Source organism: Mustelus asterias, chromosome 9 (genome assembly GCF_964213995.1).
Source record: "Mustelus asterias chromosome 9, sMusAst1.hap1.1, whole genome shotgun sequence".
NCBI classification, from domain to species: Eukaryota; Metazoa; Chordata; class Chondrichthyes; order Carcharhiniformes; family Triakidae; genus Mustelus; species Mustelus asterias.
The window spans coordinates 13,211,352-13,228,895 of NC_135809.1; the positions used below are offsets into that span (position 1 = coordinate 13,211,352).

Below are 17,544 nucleotides of genomic sequence, written 5' to 3' on the forward strand. Positions count from 1 at the left end.
TCAGTACAGAAATGGTGGGCTGAATGGCCTCCTTCTGCACTGTTGGATTCTATGGTCTCCAATGATGCAGTTCAGGGTTTTATTAAAAATTTGCATTTATATAGCACCTTTCACAACCAGAGGATATTCCAAAGTGGACAATGATGTACTTTTGAAGTATCGTCACTGTTGTAATGTAGAAAATTGCAGCAACCAATTTGTGCACTGCATGCTCCCACTAACAGCAATGTGATAACAACCTGATAACCTCGATTGCCCATGTTGGTTGAGGGATAAATCTATTGGCGAGGACACCAGGAATAACCCTTCCATTATTCATCAAACTAGTGCGAGGGGATGTTTGCAATGACATGAAAGGGTGCAGATGCTGTCTCGGTTTAACACTTCATCTGAAGGACGACACCTTCAACGGTGATACAAAAGTCTGCGATCATGTATCAACCGACTCAAGAACAGCTTCTTCCCTGCTGCCATCAGACTTTTGAACGGACCCCGCATCAAGTTAATCTTTCTCCACACCCTAGCTATGACTGTAACACTGCATTCTGCACTCTCCTTTCCTTCTCTATGAACGGTATGCATTGTCTGTATAGCGCGCAAGAAACAATACTTTTCACTGTATATTAATACGGGAACAAAGAACAAAGAAAATTACAGCACAGGAACAAGTCCTTCGGCCCTCTCAGGCTGTGCCGACCATGCTGCCCGACTGAACTAAAACCCCCTACCCTTCCGGGGACCATATCCCTCTATTCCCATCTTATTCATGTATTTGTCAAGACGTCCCTTAAAAGTCACTATCGTATCTGCTTCCACTACCTCTCCCGGCAGCGAGTTCCAGGCACCCACCACCCTCTGTGTAAAAAAACTTGCCTCGTACATCTACATGATTATTACCTCGTACATGGTTTCCTCCCACAGTCCAAAGAGTTAGGTTGATTGGCCATGCTAAGTTAACCCTAGTGTCAGGGGGATTAGCAGGGTAAATGTGGGGTTACGGGAATAGGGCCTGGGTGGGATTGTGGTCGGTGCAGACTCGATGGGCTGAATGGCCTCCTTCTGCACAGTTGAGATTCTATGTGACAATAATAAACCAAATCAAAATCATTACTGCACTGGGGTGGAGAGCTAGCTTTGATTTTTGCTCTCGAGTCCTGTCGTTGGACTTGAAGCCAAAACGTCTGACGCAGAGGCAGCAATGCGGAAGGCACAGGGTTTATAAGATCAGGTGCATTGGACTATCTATTGCACAATGCTAAATTGTAACTGTGTGTAAATAGATGTATTAATGACTGTCGGGCATATGGTTTTCTTCGGTCGACTGGAGACTAATTGATCTTCAGGTTAATTAACAGTTAGGTTAGCTTGGTTTTAAAATTTTTGTTCTCAAAGAATTGTCGCAACCAAACCTGTATGCGATGCAGAATCGGACTTAGAGAATGACAACCCCATCAATAAGTTTTATATATATCTGTTCTTTGTAAAAGAAAATTGTGGACAAGCTTTTCTGGCCTCTCCGCTGTGTGTTTCTCTTGACTGGAGATGGCCAGCTGTGGGATCTTCCAGTCCCGTCGCAGTCAATGGGACTTCACATTGAATCCACCCCACGCCACCAGGAAACCCAGGGTGGGGATGTGCCATCGGCAGCAGGACTGGAAGATCCCACCAGCATAAACGGCATGAAGTTCCAGCCTGTGTAGCTTAATGCAATGAAGTTACTGTGAAAAGCCCCTAGTCGCCACACTCCGGCGATTGTTCGGGTACACCGAGGGAGAATTTAGCATGGCCAATGCATCTAATCAGCACGTCTTTCGGGCTGTGGGAGGAGACTGGAGCACCCGGAGGAAACCCACACAGGCACAGGGAGAACGTGCAAACTCCGCACAGACGGTGACCCAAGCCGGGAATCGAACCCAAGTCCCAGGTCCGTGCTAACCACTGTGCCACCCCAGCTCATAAACCAGGCTGGTGTCTATCTGCAAAGTTCCCTAACCTAACAACCAAAAATTCTCTTTGAACAAAGCCCCTGTTTATGGAACACAAGTCTTAAAAGGAATACAATTCCACATTAGCAGCAGAATAAAAGCTACTTTAATTAAGTCATACGGATGCGTAAATCAGATGCTTCATAAATCAGTGAAATATGACAGTAATCGCCATGGGTGTGTTTGAGAATGACTCATGTGGGTGCGTGTTGCTCAATTTGGGTCACAAGGAGACAGCTTTGCTGAGCGTCTCATAACCACTAATTATAAGGCCCCTCTCTGCTTTGTGTCTGAGGAATCGAATAAAGTCCCAATTTTAACCAGACACATCCAATGGGAATGGACACCTTTCGATCGGAATGCTGATTTACATCCCACTCAAATTCATGATTACGTTGAGTTCAATGGAGCATAAAATTAAGCGAGGTGTAAGTGTGACAGCTCAGTGAACACACTCCAATCTTCCAGGCATGTTAGGCTGAAACTAAACCTCGCCAGTGATAAGGAGCGCTGTGTCAATGGAAAGATGGCACAGTGGTTAGCACTGTTGCCTCACAGTCAGGGGCCCAGGTTCAATTCCTGGCTTGGGTCACTGTCTGTGCGGAGTTTGCACATTCTCCCTGTGTCTGTGTGGGTTTCTTCTGGTCTATATTTATTGGTTGTTAGGTTAGGGAACTTTGCAGATGGAAATGAACCTGGCTCATGAGCTGGTGGCACAGTGGTTAGCACAGACCAGGGACTTGGGTTCGATTCCCGGCTTAGGTCACTATCTGTCAGATTTTGCACATTCTCCCCGTGGTTGCGTGGGTTTGATCCGAGTGTTCTGGTTTCCTCCCACAGTCCAAAGGCGTGCTGGTTAGATGCATTGGCCATGCTAAATTCTCCCTCAGTGTACCCAAACAGGCGCCGTAGTGTGGCGACTCGGGGATTTTCACAGTAACTTCATTGCAGTCTTAATGTAAGCTTACTTGTAACTTGAATAATAAATAAATACTGTCTGGGAGGGAAAGAGCACTTGAGGAAAGAGTATTTTACATCATGGCAGCAACATGAACAGGTTTATCGATTTCAACACTATGTCACCAAGCCATGCGCATTTGTAAATAAAGATATTTTCAAATGAACAGAGGCCCTTTAGATCAGTAACATTAGCAATATTTTTAGTTTTACTTGTTCATAGAGAGGTAATATAATGGCACCCTAACTCAACAAGAATAATATATAGTTATTTCAGATGAACGTTTGTCAAATGAGCAACTTATTTCTGTAATTATTGTAGTTCAGAAAAGGCCATTCGGCCCATCAAGTCTTCACCAACTCTCTGACAGAGTATCTTACCTAGGCCCTCTCCTCATAACCCCACATACATTTACAATGGCAAATCCATCTAACCTACACATTTAGGGACACAGGGGCTATATAGCATGGCCACTCAAACTAACCTGCACATCGTTGGACTTGGAGGAATATACAGGGGGAATGTGCAAACCCCACACAGTCACCCAAGGCTGGAATTGAACCTGTGTGCCTGGAGCTGTGAGGCAGCAGTGCTAACCACTGAGCCACTGTGCCACCCCTTATCTGGAGCCCTGCAAAGTGCTCCCTGTGAGGCTCATTGAGAATACGCTCCCCACCCAACTGGAGCTCATTACCTGAGCCTTTTATAAGGCCGGCCCAGGACTGGGCCAGCTGCACTGTAGCCCAGGCAGGGACTAGTGGCTTTACTTTGCATTCTGTAATAAACGATGTTCCTTTCCAGTCGGGCTTCCTGAGTCATTGTACTCTCCTTGCTTTTTCATGATTAATTCTCCATTCCTCAGTTCTCTCTCTACTTGTACGATATCAGCACAGACATGGCGCGAAGGACCCCTTTCTATGAATAAAACGTAAATGTCGCCACAGTCCCAGATGACCTCTGAGGGGGAGAGCTGACTGGTGGTGATTTATCCTGAGATCACCACACCTCAGGTTGTGAGGCAAGGTTGAGAAGGTGGGGCCTTTGTGCGTAGCCTCAGCAGTACAAGAATTGAACCCGCACTGTTGGCCCTGCTCTGCATCACGAACCATCCATAGAACTAAGAAACAGGGGCAAGAATAGACAACATAACCCCCTGAGCCTACTCCATCTTGCAGTATGATCAAGGCTGATTGTTGATTTCAACTCCACCTGCCTGCACACACACCATATTCTCCAATTCCCTAATAGATCAAACATTTGATTATCTCAGCCTTAAATATATTCCATAATGGAGTGTCCACAAGCTTCTTGAGGTAGAGAATTTCAAAGATCCACAATCTTTTGAGCGAGTATCTCCTCATTTGAGTCCCACGTGATCAGCCACTTAGCCGGAGATTTTTCCTCAGCCAGCCAAAACATTGGGCGGAATTTTCCACGCAACAGCAGCGATGGCCCCACATTGCGCAAGTAATGGGATCTTCTGGTCCTGCTACAACAAATGGGGTTTCCTACTGAATGCACCCCTCCAGGAAACCCACGGCAGGGTCCTTCGGCGACAGGACCAGAATATCCTGCTAGCATGAACGGCTGAAAAATTCTGGCCAATCTCTCAGTATCTACTTTATCAGTCTCCTTCAGAATCTTGTGTGTTTCAATGAAATCGCCCCTCATTCTTCTGAACTCCAGAGAATATAGACTCAATTACCTCAGCCTCTCATCACAGGACAACTTCTGTGGGGAGGCGATGGCCTAGTAGCATTATCGCTAGATTATGAATCCAGAAACTCGGCTAACATTCAGGGGATTCGGGTTCGAATCCCACCACGGCAGATGGGGGAATTTGAGTTCAATAAAAAATATCTGGAATTAAGACTCAACTGATGACTACGAAATCATTGTCGATTGTCAGAAAAACAATCTAGTTTACTGAAGTCCTTTAGGGAAGGAAATCTGCCATCCTGACCTGGTTTGGGCTACTTGTGACTCCAGAGCCACAGCAATGTGGGTTGACTCTCAAATGCCCTTGGGCAATTAGGGAAGGGCAATAAATGCTGGCCAGCCAGCATGAATGAATAAAAAAAACCTCTCCTCCCAGGGACCCATCTTCGCTATATCTTTCTAATGGCATCCTGGCTAAGAGGTTAGGCATTTGACCACTCCTGACCACCAATCAGTACTGGTTAACCAGGAAAGTTTAGTTTGCTCTCCAACCTATTCTCCTTTTCAAACGAGAAGATACGCCTGTTTTTCTCATTCTTGCCAACTGATTTCCAGGCGGAGATTGGAAATGTGCCTTACAGAACAAATCATAGGTACCAGCCTGAGAATGGATCCACAACAGCTTGGTGCATTGTTAGTACTTAATCTAACAATGCAAAAACATCCATAAGGGGTTAGTATACCCAATGGAATGTGCATTACTATCAGAACAACAGAGATTAAAAAGGAAGACAGATCCCTTAAATATACATTTGAATTGCTTTTAAATCGGAATGACTTACCAAGAGCAGAGAATCCGCAAGTAAACGTATCTTTCTGCCGTTTTCTAAAAGGTTCACTTCATAGTTCTCTCAATGTCACCAATGCGCACCTGGGTAGATAATTAATTTTTATGACTGTCAGGTTCTCATTGTCTTCTGCCAAAACAAAGTGTGCCTTCAACGGCCCAGCTCCGCAGAACAGGATCGAAACAGAGGCAGGTTGCCTTGTGGATGGCCACAACCACAATGTTAATCGGAATGTCAGATATCGGAGCATCTTCCAGTATTTGGAAATGCCTTCAGGGAAACACTAATTGTAGCAATCACTACTCATTAAAGGTTTATAAAATATACATACATATTGTAAATATATATAGTTACATTTAAGCAACAGACATGAAAACTATTTTAATTAAGTTGTACAGTCGTGTATTTCACGGAGATCTGATGACCTAATTGAGCAATTTCCATTGAACGTGTATAAGATTATGAGGGATGTGACAGAGTGGATAAGGAGCAGCTGTTTCCCTTAGAACAAAGAGAAAAAGAACAAAGAAAATTACAGCACAGGAACAGGTCCTTCGGCCCTCCAAGCCTGCATCAGCCATGCTGTCCGACTGAACTAAAACTCCCTACTCTTCCAGGGACCATATCCCTCTATTCCGATCCTATTCATATATTTGTCAAGGCGCCCCCTTAAAAGTCACTGTCGTACTTGCTTCCACTACCTCCCCCGGCAGCGAGTTCCGGGCACCCACCATCCTCTGTAAAAACTGGCCTCGTACATCTCAGTTGAAGGGTCAGTCACGAGGGGACATAGGTTCAAGGTGAGGGACAGGAGGTTCAGGGGGGCGGTGGGAATGTGAGGAAAAATGTTTTTACCCAGAGGGTGTTGACGATCTGGAAGGCGCTGCCTGGGAGGGTGGTGGAGGCGGGATGCCTCACATCCTTTAAAAAGTACCTGGGTGAGTACTTGGCACATCATAACATTCAGGGCTATGGGCCAAGTGCTGACAGGTGGGAGTTCAGGTGTTTCTAATGTGTCAGTGCAAACTCGATGGGCCGAATGGCCTCTTCTGCGCTGTATGATTCTATGAACACAGTTGAAAGTTCTAAGGTAGGCTGCTAAAGCTGAGATTGAAGTCAGAGAATTTAGGGCCTGTGCAACAGGGCTGTCAGCGTCTGGGAAAAGGAAAACAAAACAGTTTTTAAGTTGTTAGGTGCTGTAAGACCTACATCCGAAACATTGATCTGTCTCATTATTTTCAGATGATGAATTTGCTGTGTTCCTCCGGCCTTTTCCCGATCTGCTAATTAATGCACCAAGTTTCTGCCTCACCATTCAACATGACTTAATTCTCTATTTTGTAAGTCGGAGGAATCTCCGAAATGTCACTGCAATTCCCCAGAGGAAGCATTTAAACAAAACCTACACCACCTGACATTTGCGGAAAGGTGAGGGGGTGGGGTTTTCCTGGCTGCTGTTGCCTTCTATTCTTAGCGGCATTATTTTCTTGTACTTGGCAACTCTCGTACAGTCACATGCGCTAACACAATCATTCATTCCTAACCTTCAGTAGCCCTTTACACAGAGGTGGTGATATACAATTAAATTGCCGTCAGCTGGTTCAGGTCTACTTGTTACATTTTATAACAAAACAGCGCCAATAAAAATTTGTACCTTCGCGTTAAGGTATGCGTCGGGAATAGTTCCCAAAGGGAAAAGTAATTTTTCATTTCTGCTTACATTCAGGGAAGCAGCAGGATTGTATATGTGACTTTGGCTTTCCAGGAATTACGTGGTGCTGCATATTTCAATATCACTGACGCAATATCACTTACACATTTAGTATTGTCAAATATTCATATTAGACAATCCTGTCAGGGCTTTAGTCAATCCTCCTTCTTCAGGTACCATTCCCCTTAGTGGCCATGGACCTCCATTGGATTGGCCCATCATTATATCATAGAATCCCTACAGTGCAGAAGGAGACCATTCGGCCCATCGTGTCTGCACGAACAATCCCACCCCCTGCCCTATCCCCGTAACCCCATATATTTACCCTGCTAATCCCCTGACAGTAAGGGACAATTTAGCATGGCCAATCCACCTAATCCGCACATCTTTGGAGTTTGGGAGGAAACCCACACAGACATGGGGAGAATGTGCAAACTCCACACAGACAGTCACCCGAGGCCGGAATTGAACCCAGGTCCCTGGCGCTGTGAGGCAGCAGTGCTAACCACCTTGGCAAGTACTGCAATGCCACTTCTTTCCACTGTGAAACTCTTCCACTCTTTAGCACCTGCTATCAGGCATATTGGAAGAGCGTACACACCATTGGCCACGCTATGCTTGCACTTGCCATGGCCATCAAGCTCTGAAGTGGGGCTTGAACCCAGGGTTTCTGGCCCAGAGGTAGGGATGTTACCACTGTGCCACTGTCTCCCTGTGAATACATACAAAAAAATGATTTACAAGTATTTGGCATGTTTGTTAACCCCTTAGTGTTTATTCGGTGTAAAGAAAATGCAGGTCTGCACTTCTGGTTAGAAGCCAGTACTCCTTCTGTATGCAATCCTCAACTCTCAAACCTGACCCAATCCTCCCATTTTAAGGAATTTAAATTCACCATACATCTCTTTGCCAATAAATGACACTACAGACACTGAAATCCATAGAATCACTACAGTGCAGAAGGAAGCCATTTGGCCCATCGAGTCTGCACCAACCACAATTCCACCCATCCCCTATCCCCGTAGCCCCACGAATTTACCCTGCTAGTCCCCCGACACTAAGGGGCAATTTACTATGGGTAATCAGCCTAACCTGCACATCTTTGGACTGTGGGAGGAAACTGGAGCACCCGGAGGAAACCCACGCAGACACGGGGAGAACATGCAGACTCCGCACAGACAGTGACCCAAGCCGGGAATCGAACCTGGGTCCCTGGCGTTGTGAGGCAGCAGTGCTAACCACTGTGCCACCGTGCTGCCCCTGCAGTGACCCTGCGCCAGATGACTCTAACCTTGTATCGACAAACATCTAGATAAAAGCAAATTGCTGCGGATACTGGAATCTGAAACAGAAAATGCTGGAAAATCTCAGCAGGACCAACATCTACCAGTTTATGAATTCATCATCTGTTATACGTTGCTGTTCTGTTCCAAAAGACCATTTGGAATCTAGTGAATCAGGAGGATGGTGGCATAATGGTAATGTCAGTGGACTAGTAATCCAGCAGACTGGGCTAATCTTCTGGGGACATGGGTTTAAATCCCACCACGGCAGTTGGTGAAATTTAAATTCAATTGATAATCTGAAATCTAAAGCTAGTCCAGCAATGGCGACAGTGAAACCATCATTGATTGTCGTAAAAACCCAACCGATTCACTCAGGGAAGGAAATCTGCCATCCTTACCTGGTCTGGTCTACCTATGACTGCAGATTCACAATAATATGGTTGACTCTTAACTGTAATTCAAGAGCAATTAGGGATGGGCATCAAACATTGGCCTTATCAGCAATGTCCATGTCCTACAGAAGAATATGGGCAGCGCAGTGGTTAGCACTATGGCCTCACAACTCCAGGGACCTCCATTCAATTCCAGCCACTGTGACTGTCTGTGTGGTGTCTGCACATTCTCCCAGTGTCTGCACGGGTTTCCTCCGTGTGCCCTAGTTTCCCTCTCAGTCCAACAATGTGTAGGTTAGGTGAATCGGCCATGCTAAATTGCCCCTTAGTGTCCAATGATGTGCAGGTTAGGAGGGTTAGCCCTGCTAAATTGACCCTTGGTGTCTGGGATGTGTGGATTAAATAGATTAACCATGGTAAATGTGTGGGGTTATGGGGATAGGGCAGGAGGCCTGGGTAAGATGCTCTGTCAGAGAGTCAGTGCATACTCAACGGGCGAAATGGCCTCTTTTTGCACTGTAGGGATTCTATGGATTCAATGATAATAAACTTAACAAAATCATATATGATTAATAACCAACACCAGGTACCAGAGAGGTAGGATTGGCAAGGAGCCTCCAGGAATCTGGATCAATCTCCTGTGTGAAACCCCAGACAAACACTACCAGAACATTAAAAAGATAGAATTTTTTTTTTAAAGTCTTCAAATATTTCTCTTTACTGGATGTAGAAATATTGAAAATGAGGAAAAAAATGTTGTTTTTTCACTGACAGTCGAGCATCACCCAATTGAAAAATTCCAATTGGTGTAGGAAGGCCCTACATCACAAGGATGGATGTGTTGACTGATCAATGGCTGGAGTGTGGGGGCAAGTCATGAGATGAAACCTCCAGGAATACATTTAATCATAGTTGGCAATCCTAAACAGTGCACACTTATGTATATAACTGAGGGCTCGAGTAAGGGTTTGTTGCTTTCAGGAGAATAGAACTTAGGAAAAACTCAAGTTGAGGAAATAAATTATAATAACAAGTTACCAGCCCATGACAACTATTGATCATATAGGGCATTTGCGAGGCCACATCTGGAGTATTGTGTGCAGTTTTGGTGTCCCTATCTGGGGAAGGATGTCCTTGCTATAGAGGGAGTACAGCAAAGATTTACCAGGCTAATTCCTGGGATGGGAGGTCTGTCATATGAGGAGAGACTAAGTCGGTTAGTCCCATTGAGTATGCACTGACTCTCTGACAGAGCATGAATACAATATTCATTGGAATTTAGAAGAGTGAGAGGGGATCTCATAGAAACTTATGAGAACTTACGGGTGGCACGGTATGCTGGGGTTTGCGGTGCGGACTACCCTTTTAGGAGTACAGGTCAGGTGACCCCTGGGCAGTATGGTGGCACAGTGGTTAGCACTGCTGCCTCACAGCACCAGGGACCTGGGTTCGATTCCCGGCTCAGGTCACTGTCTGTGCGGAGTCAGCACGTTCTCCCCACATCTGCATGGGTTTCCTCCGGGTGCTCCGGTTTCCTCCCACAGTCTGAAAGACGTGCTGGTTAGGTGCATTGGTCACGCTAAATTCTCCTTCAGTGTATCAGAACAGGCACTGGAGTGTGGCGACTAGGGAATTTTCACAGTAACGTCATTGCAAGCATCCTTGTGACACTAATAAATAAATTTTAAAATTCTAACAGGGTTAGACAGAGTAGATTCAGAAAGAATGTTCCCGATGGTGGGAGAACTAGGGGTCATAGTTTGAGGATAAGGGGTCAACCTTTTAGAACTGAGGTGAGGAGAAATTTCTTCACCCAGAGCGTGGTGAATGTGTGGAAAGTAGATTGAGGCCAAAATGTTTTCTGATTTCAGGAAGAAATTAGATATAGCTCTTGGGACTAAAGGAATCAAGGGACATGGGGGGGGGAAGGGGTGATCAGGATATTGAATTTGATGGTCAGCCATGATCAAAATGAATGGCGGAGCAGGCTCAAAGGGCTGAATGGCCTACTCCTGCTTCTAGTTTCTGAGTTTCGATGATCCAGTGCTTAAACCAGGCTTATGTGCAAGTTAGATTCACATGACTGATGTTCGAATAATTCCCAAGGGTGGGTTGACTCTACCCCAGGCTTTTGGAGGCAGACAAACAAGATTTACAACATACCGTCAGACATTCTGAAGGCGTTAAGCTGGGGCAAACTGGAGGATACAAAGAGTCTGCAAAAAAAGCTTAACTGAGTGAGCAAAAATTTGGTAGATGGAACATAATGTGGGCAAATGAGAGGTTGTCTACTATTCGGGAGAATGGAAAAGAGATTATTGAAATAGAGAAAGACTGCAGAATGTTGTGATAGAGAGACCTAGGTACCCATTGAATCATAGAATCCTAGAATCCCTACAGTGCAGAAGAGGCCATTTGGCCCATCAAGTCTGCACCGATTGCAGAAACTCTGACAGAATATCTTATCCAGGCTCTCTCCCCTGTCCCATCCCCACACACCTTCGATGGCTAATCCATCTAACCTACACATCTTAGTTTGATTGGATTTGTTATTGTCACACGTATTGACAGTGAAAATTAGGTTTCTTGTGCACTATACAAAGCATACCATTCATAGAGAAAGAAACGACTAGGAAGGTCCACTAAGGGGCAATTTGGCATGCCCAGTCCACCTAATCTGCACATCTTTAGACTCTGGGAGGAATCCAGAGAACCCGGAGAAAACACACGGAGGCACGGGGAGAACATGCAAACACCACACAGTCACCCAAGGCTGGATTGGAACCCGGGTCCCTGGAGCTGTGAAGCAGCAGTGCCAACCGCTGTGCCACTGTGCTGCCTACCACTCACAAAAAGTTAGCATGTAGGTGTACAACAAGTATTTGTGAAGACAAATAGAATAGAAAGTGAGGATGTCTTGCTCCAGCTGCATCTACATCTGGACTACCATGTGTCATTTTAGACTCATTAGGGAGAGATATACTTGCACCATTTGCGACTCCTTGGACACTAAAGCAGTCCATGTTCAAATGCAACAAGATCTGGACAATATCCAGGCTTGGGCTGACAAGTGGCAAGTAACATTCACGCCACACAAATGCCAGCCAATGACCATCCCCAATAAGGGACACTCTAACCACCACCCTTTGACATTCAATGGTGTTACCATCACTGAATCCCCCACTGTCAACATTCGCGGGGTTACCATTGACCAGAAACTCAACTGGACTCACCACATAAACAGTGGCTACAAGAGCAGGTGAGCGGCTAGGAATACTGCAGCGAGTAACTCACCTCCTGGCTCCCCAAAGCCTATGAACTATCTACAAGATGCACTGCAGCAATTCACCAAAGATCCTTAGACAGCACCTTCCAAACCCACGACCACTTCCACCTAGAAGGACAAGGGCAGCAGATACAAGGGGAACACCACCACATGGGAACACCACCACCTGCAAATTCCCCTCCAAGTCACTCACCATCCGGACTTGGAAATATATCGCCGTTCCTTCGCTGTCATTGGGTCAGAATCCTGGAATTCCCTCCCCAACGGCATTGTGGTTCAACGCACAGCACGTGGACTGCAGCGATTCAAGAAGGCAGCTCACCACCACCTTCTCAAGGGCAACTGGGGATGGGCAATAAATGTTCACCAGCCAGCGATGCCCATGTTCCACGAATTAATAAAAAACATTAGAAGCTATTAAAAGGTTCATTAGGCTGATTCCTGGAATGAAGAGGTTCTCTTGTGAGGAATGGTTGACCTATAGAACACTACAACGCAGTACAAGCCCTTCGGCCCTCGATGTTGCACCGACCAGTGGAACCAATACTCACTGGAATTATGAAGAATAAGAGGTGATCCGATTGAAGTATAAAATTCTGAGGGTTCTTGACAGGATAAATGCTGAGAGGATGTTTCCCATTGTGGGAAATCTGGAAACATGGGGTCTCCTATTGGAGAGGGGGGGCATGAGGGGTGAATTTCTTTTCTCAGATGAGCGTTAGTCTTTGGTATTCTCTTCCCCCAGAGACCACTGGAGGCTGGGTCATTGAAGATGTGCAGGGCTGAGCTGAGTTAGACAGATTTTTGATCAACAAGGGGGTCAAGGATTTTGGGGAGCCGGTAGGAAAGTGGAGTTAAGGCCACCATCAGATCAGCCTTATTCTTACTCAATAGTGGAGATGGCTTGATGGACTGAATGGCCTACTTCAGCTCCTATTTCTTGTGATTTTGTGACCTTGCCAACGGTAGCAGGATAAGAACTTCAGTGCTGTGAAGATTAAATTTGAGACAAATACGATGAGCTGTTTTGTACGAAGAGCTTGATAGGCTACAGTGGAAACCAGCATATGGGGCCCTTTTGGAAAACAGCTTGAAGCTGTAACAGGGAGATGATAGAGTCGGTAACATGAGAAAGGGCGAGATCAGCTGTGCCAAAGGTCCTCCTTTCTTTACACAAAATATCTTGTGATCTTGTAATTAAACAGCCTGTAATGTTTCTTTATTATAAATCTCATGACAGTGTTCGCCTCAGGATATGTTGCTGTGTATGAATGTCGATTGTATGCTCCCAGCACAGAATCTCACTAAACTAGTACAGCTTGCAGAGGCGGCACAGTGGTTCTTTTTTAATGTTTATTTATTAGTGTCACAAGTACTCCTCCATTAACACTGCAATGAAGTTACTGTGAAAATCCCCTAGTCGCCACACTCCAACGCCTGTTCGGGTTCACTGAGGGAGAACTTAGCATGGCCAATGCACCTAACCAGCACGTCTTTCGGACTGTGGGAGGAAACCGGAGCACTTGGAGGAAACCAACGCAGACACTGGGAAAATGTGCAGACTCCACACAGATAATCGCCCGAGGCTGGAATCAAACCCGGGTCCCTGGCGCTGTGAGGCAGCAGCGCTAACCACTGTGCCACCGTGCCGTCCACAAGTTAGCACTGCTGCCTCACAGCACCAGGGATGGGGGTTCGATTCCTGGCCTTGGGTCGCTGTGCAGAGTCTGCACATTCTCCCCGTATCTGCAAGGGGTTTCCTCCGGGTTCCTGCCACAGCCCAAAAGATGCGCTGGTTAGGTGGATTGGCCATGCTTAATTGCCCCTTAGTGACCCGAGATTATGTAAACTAAGGGGATTAGTGAGATAAATGTGTGGGGTTATGGGGATAGGACTTGGGTACGATAATGGGCTGGATTTTACGGTCTCACTCAAGTGAGACCAAAAATTCCCGCCCAAGGTCAATGGACATTTCCATTGTCCGCTTCTTGCCTGCTCCAATTCCGGGGCAGGCGAAGTGGTAGAATTCTGGCAACACTGTCAGAAAGTCGGTGCAGGCCAGTTGGGCTGAATGGCCTCCTTCTGCACAGTAGGGATTCTATGAGCCTACAATTCCACGTGCATCTCACTTAAGCCTTGAACATTACAGCATAAGCACCTTGTTCTTCAAACCAACTCTGATAAAAAGTTATGTCACCTGTTCCGAATATTCCTCGTTCTGGCAGTTAAGGGTTGCAAACAGTTACCACGTGGAACCAGCTCCACGTGGTAACACCACAAGTCCCAGCCAGTATGGAGGCGATTATCAGGAAAATCACTCAATCATGCCCACACTGCTGTCAGCGAGTGGACTTAATTATACCTGTATTGTGTGCTATACAATCATCCTCCACTTAATGAAAGTTCCTGGAAGATTATTCCTGCTTTTATTGGGAAACTTTCAGTTGTTTTTTTAAATTAAATTTTTAATCTATCCTTAAAGTTACAAAACCCATGCAAAGAGTGGAGTGGGCAAGCCTAAATCCATTCCTTGCTTGTTCCAAAAACAACAAATTCAAATTGAATCCAATTCAAGGTCCCCACGTGAGGGACAAATAGGCTGACAAAATGAGGCATTGCACCCCATCTTGGGCTTGATCTGATGCTTCATAAGATTTAGGAGCAGAATTAGGCCATTCAGCCCATCGAGTCTGCTCCAACATGGCTGATATTTTTCTTATCCCCATTCTCCTGCCTTCTCCCCATAACCCCTGATCCCCTTATTGATCAATAACCTATCTATCTCTGTCTTAAGACACTCATGACCTGGCCTCCACAACCTTCTGCGGCAATGAGTTCCACAGATTCACCACTCTCATCTTAGCCTAAAGGCTGAGAAGCGATTTTAACAATAAATCCTATTTCCTTTGTCTTAACTTTGTAGATCTTCTCTGTGCAAATGTGGTCCTGCACATATGCTGCAGAAATGTTGCTTATACTCTCTACGCAGCAACAATATGCCGAAAGACTTGTTTCAGGTAATTAAAGGTTTTAGCAGGGAGGAGAGAAATTTCCTCTGATGGGGGAATCCAGTAAAAGGGACATTGTAATCTATGTATATATTGTATGTTGGGGTTTGGGGTACGGACTACCTCTTTAAGAGTACAGGTCAGGTGACCTCTGGGCAGTATGGTGGCATAGTGGTTAACACTGCTGCCTCACAGCGTCAGGTGACCTCTGGGCAGTATGGTGGCATAGTGGTTAACACTGCTGCCTCACAGCGTCAGGGACCCGAGTTCGATTCCCGGCTTGGGTGACTGTCTGTGCGGAGTCTACACGTTCTCCCCATGTCTGCGTATGTTTCCTCCGGGTGCTCCGGTTTCCTCCCACAGTCCAAAAGCCATGCTGGTTAGGTACATTGGCCATGCTAAATTCTCCCTCAGTGTACCCGAACAGGTTCCAGAATGTGGCGACTAGGGGATTTTCACAGTGACTTCACCGCAGTATTAATGTCAGCCTACTTGTGACACTAATAAATAAACTTTAAGCTACTCTTTGTTGAAAGTCCTTGTCAGTGAGTTGGGAATCCAGCATTTTTACATGGTGTCAGAAGTTGGGTGTGTGGGACAAAGATCTACCCACTCGTCTTTAATGAAAATATTGCAGACAGTTGGGAAAGGTTCCAGAAGGATTTACTGCGGTGTTGCATTGTCTGAGAAGTCAGATAAGATACAGGCTTTTACCCGGTTAAACCTCACGGGCCTCGAGGCTGTCAAAATTTTGAGTTGTTTATTTTCCAGATGGAGGAGATAAAAAAAGATTCTGAAATAATCCTAAAAATGTTTGAAAATATCTGTCTTCTGGCAAAAAATATAATGCACAATAGACATGTGTCCAATTCAACAGAATTGACCAGAAGCTCCAACAACACTCAGTTTGACACTATCCAAGACTTGGTTGACACCCCTCCCACAAGCACTCACTCCCACCACCGACAAACAGGGGCAGCTGTGCGTACCATCTACAAGATGCACTGCAGGAACTCACCAAGATTCTCACCTTCCAAACCCACAACAACTACCACCAGAAGGACAAGAACAGCAGATACCTGGGAACACTACCACCTGGAGGTTCCCGTCCAAGACACTCATCACCCTGCCTTGGAAATATATCCAGTAAGAAGTTTAACAACACCAGGTTAAAGTCCAACAGGTTTATTTGGTAGCAAAAGCCACAAGCTTTCAGAGCCTTAAGCTCCTTCTTCAGGTGAGTGGGAATTCTGTTCACAAACAGGGCATATAAAGACACAAACTCAATTTACAGAATAATGGCTGGAATGCAAATACTTACAGCTAATCAAGTCTTAAAGGTACAAACAATGTGAGTGGAGAGAGCATTAAGACAGGTTAAAGAGATGTGTATTGTCTCCAGACAGGACAGCCAGTGAGATTCTGCAAGTCCACGCAAGCTGTGGGGATTACCGATGCGCACATCTTGTGAATGAGTGGGCGGCATGGTGGCACAGTGGTTAGCGCTGATGCCTCGCAGTAACAGGGACCCGGGTTCAATTCCGGCCTGGGGTCTGTGTGGTGTTTGCACGTTCTCCCCGTGTCTGTGTGCGTTTCCACCGGGAGCACCGGTTTCCTCCCAGAGTCTAAAGATGTGTGGGTTAGGTTGATTGGCCATGCTAAATTGCCCCTTAGTGTCAGGGGGATTAGCAGGGTAAATAAATGGGGTTTCGGGGCTAGGGCCTGGGTGGGATTGTTGTCAGTGCAGACCCGATGGGCCAAATGGCCTCCTTCTGCACTGTAGGGATTCTATGAATATAAAAAGTGCAGTTGATGGCTGTTTTCAGTTTTTGGATTTACAGATAAAAGGAACTGCGACCTGTAAATTGAAAGTGGGGCTGAGGGATGTTGATAGATTCCCAGTTCACATAATGCAAAAAACGCACTGTCCAGTGTAAGAGAAAGAGCTCCCCGAATTGTTCAATGTGTAAATGTACTCAGTGTGATACTGTGTCATCTAGACCCAGAAGATTCTGACCTCAAGTGACCTTCTATGCTAGGTCATAGTTTTGGCATGAAAACTGGCCTCAGACTAAGGGAGGTTAATATCAGCTCGTGTCTCTGCTATGTGTGAACAGGACTTATCTTGACTCTGATATTTCCCATCCAGTAACAAATAACTTGCCTGCAATCTTTTGGTAAACTCACATGTCAAAGCTTGCATATCGTAAATATAGAAGGACAATTTCACCAATACTGCGCTGCCAGTCGATATATTTGAAGGGGGAACTGTTCAGAAGCACTGATCACCCAAACTACATTCCATGCCTAGCGTACAACAGCGAGTGAGATCAGTGAATTTATAGCCTTGGCTCAATCGTAACACTCTTGTCTCTAAGGGTGAAGGTCATGGATTGAAGCCCAGAGATCCG

General features: G+C 45.7%; 1 protein-coding gene across 1 annotated transcript in view; it reads right to left on the reverse strand.

Moving 5' to 3' along the window:
- LOC144498499 (monocarboxylate transporter 2) overlaps positions 1-17,544 on the reverse strand; it is a 156,618-nt gene that overhangs the window by 101,928 nt on the left and 37,146 nt on the right. The window contains exon 2 of the mRNA XM_078219704.1: positions 5,445-5,533. The gene's annotated coding sequence lies outside the window, so the exon portion shown is untranslated. The remainder of the gene's footprint in view (positions 1-5,444; positions 5,534-17,544) is intronic.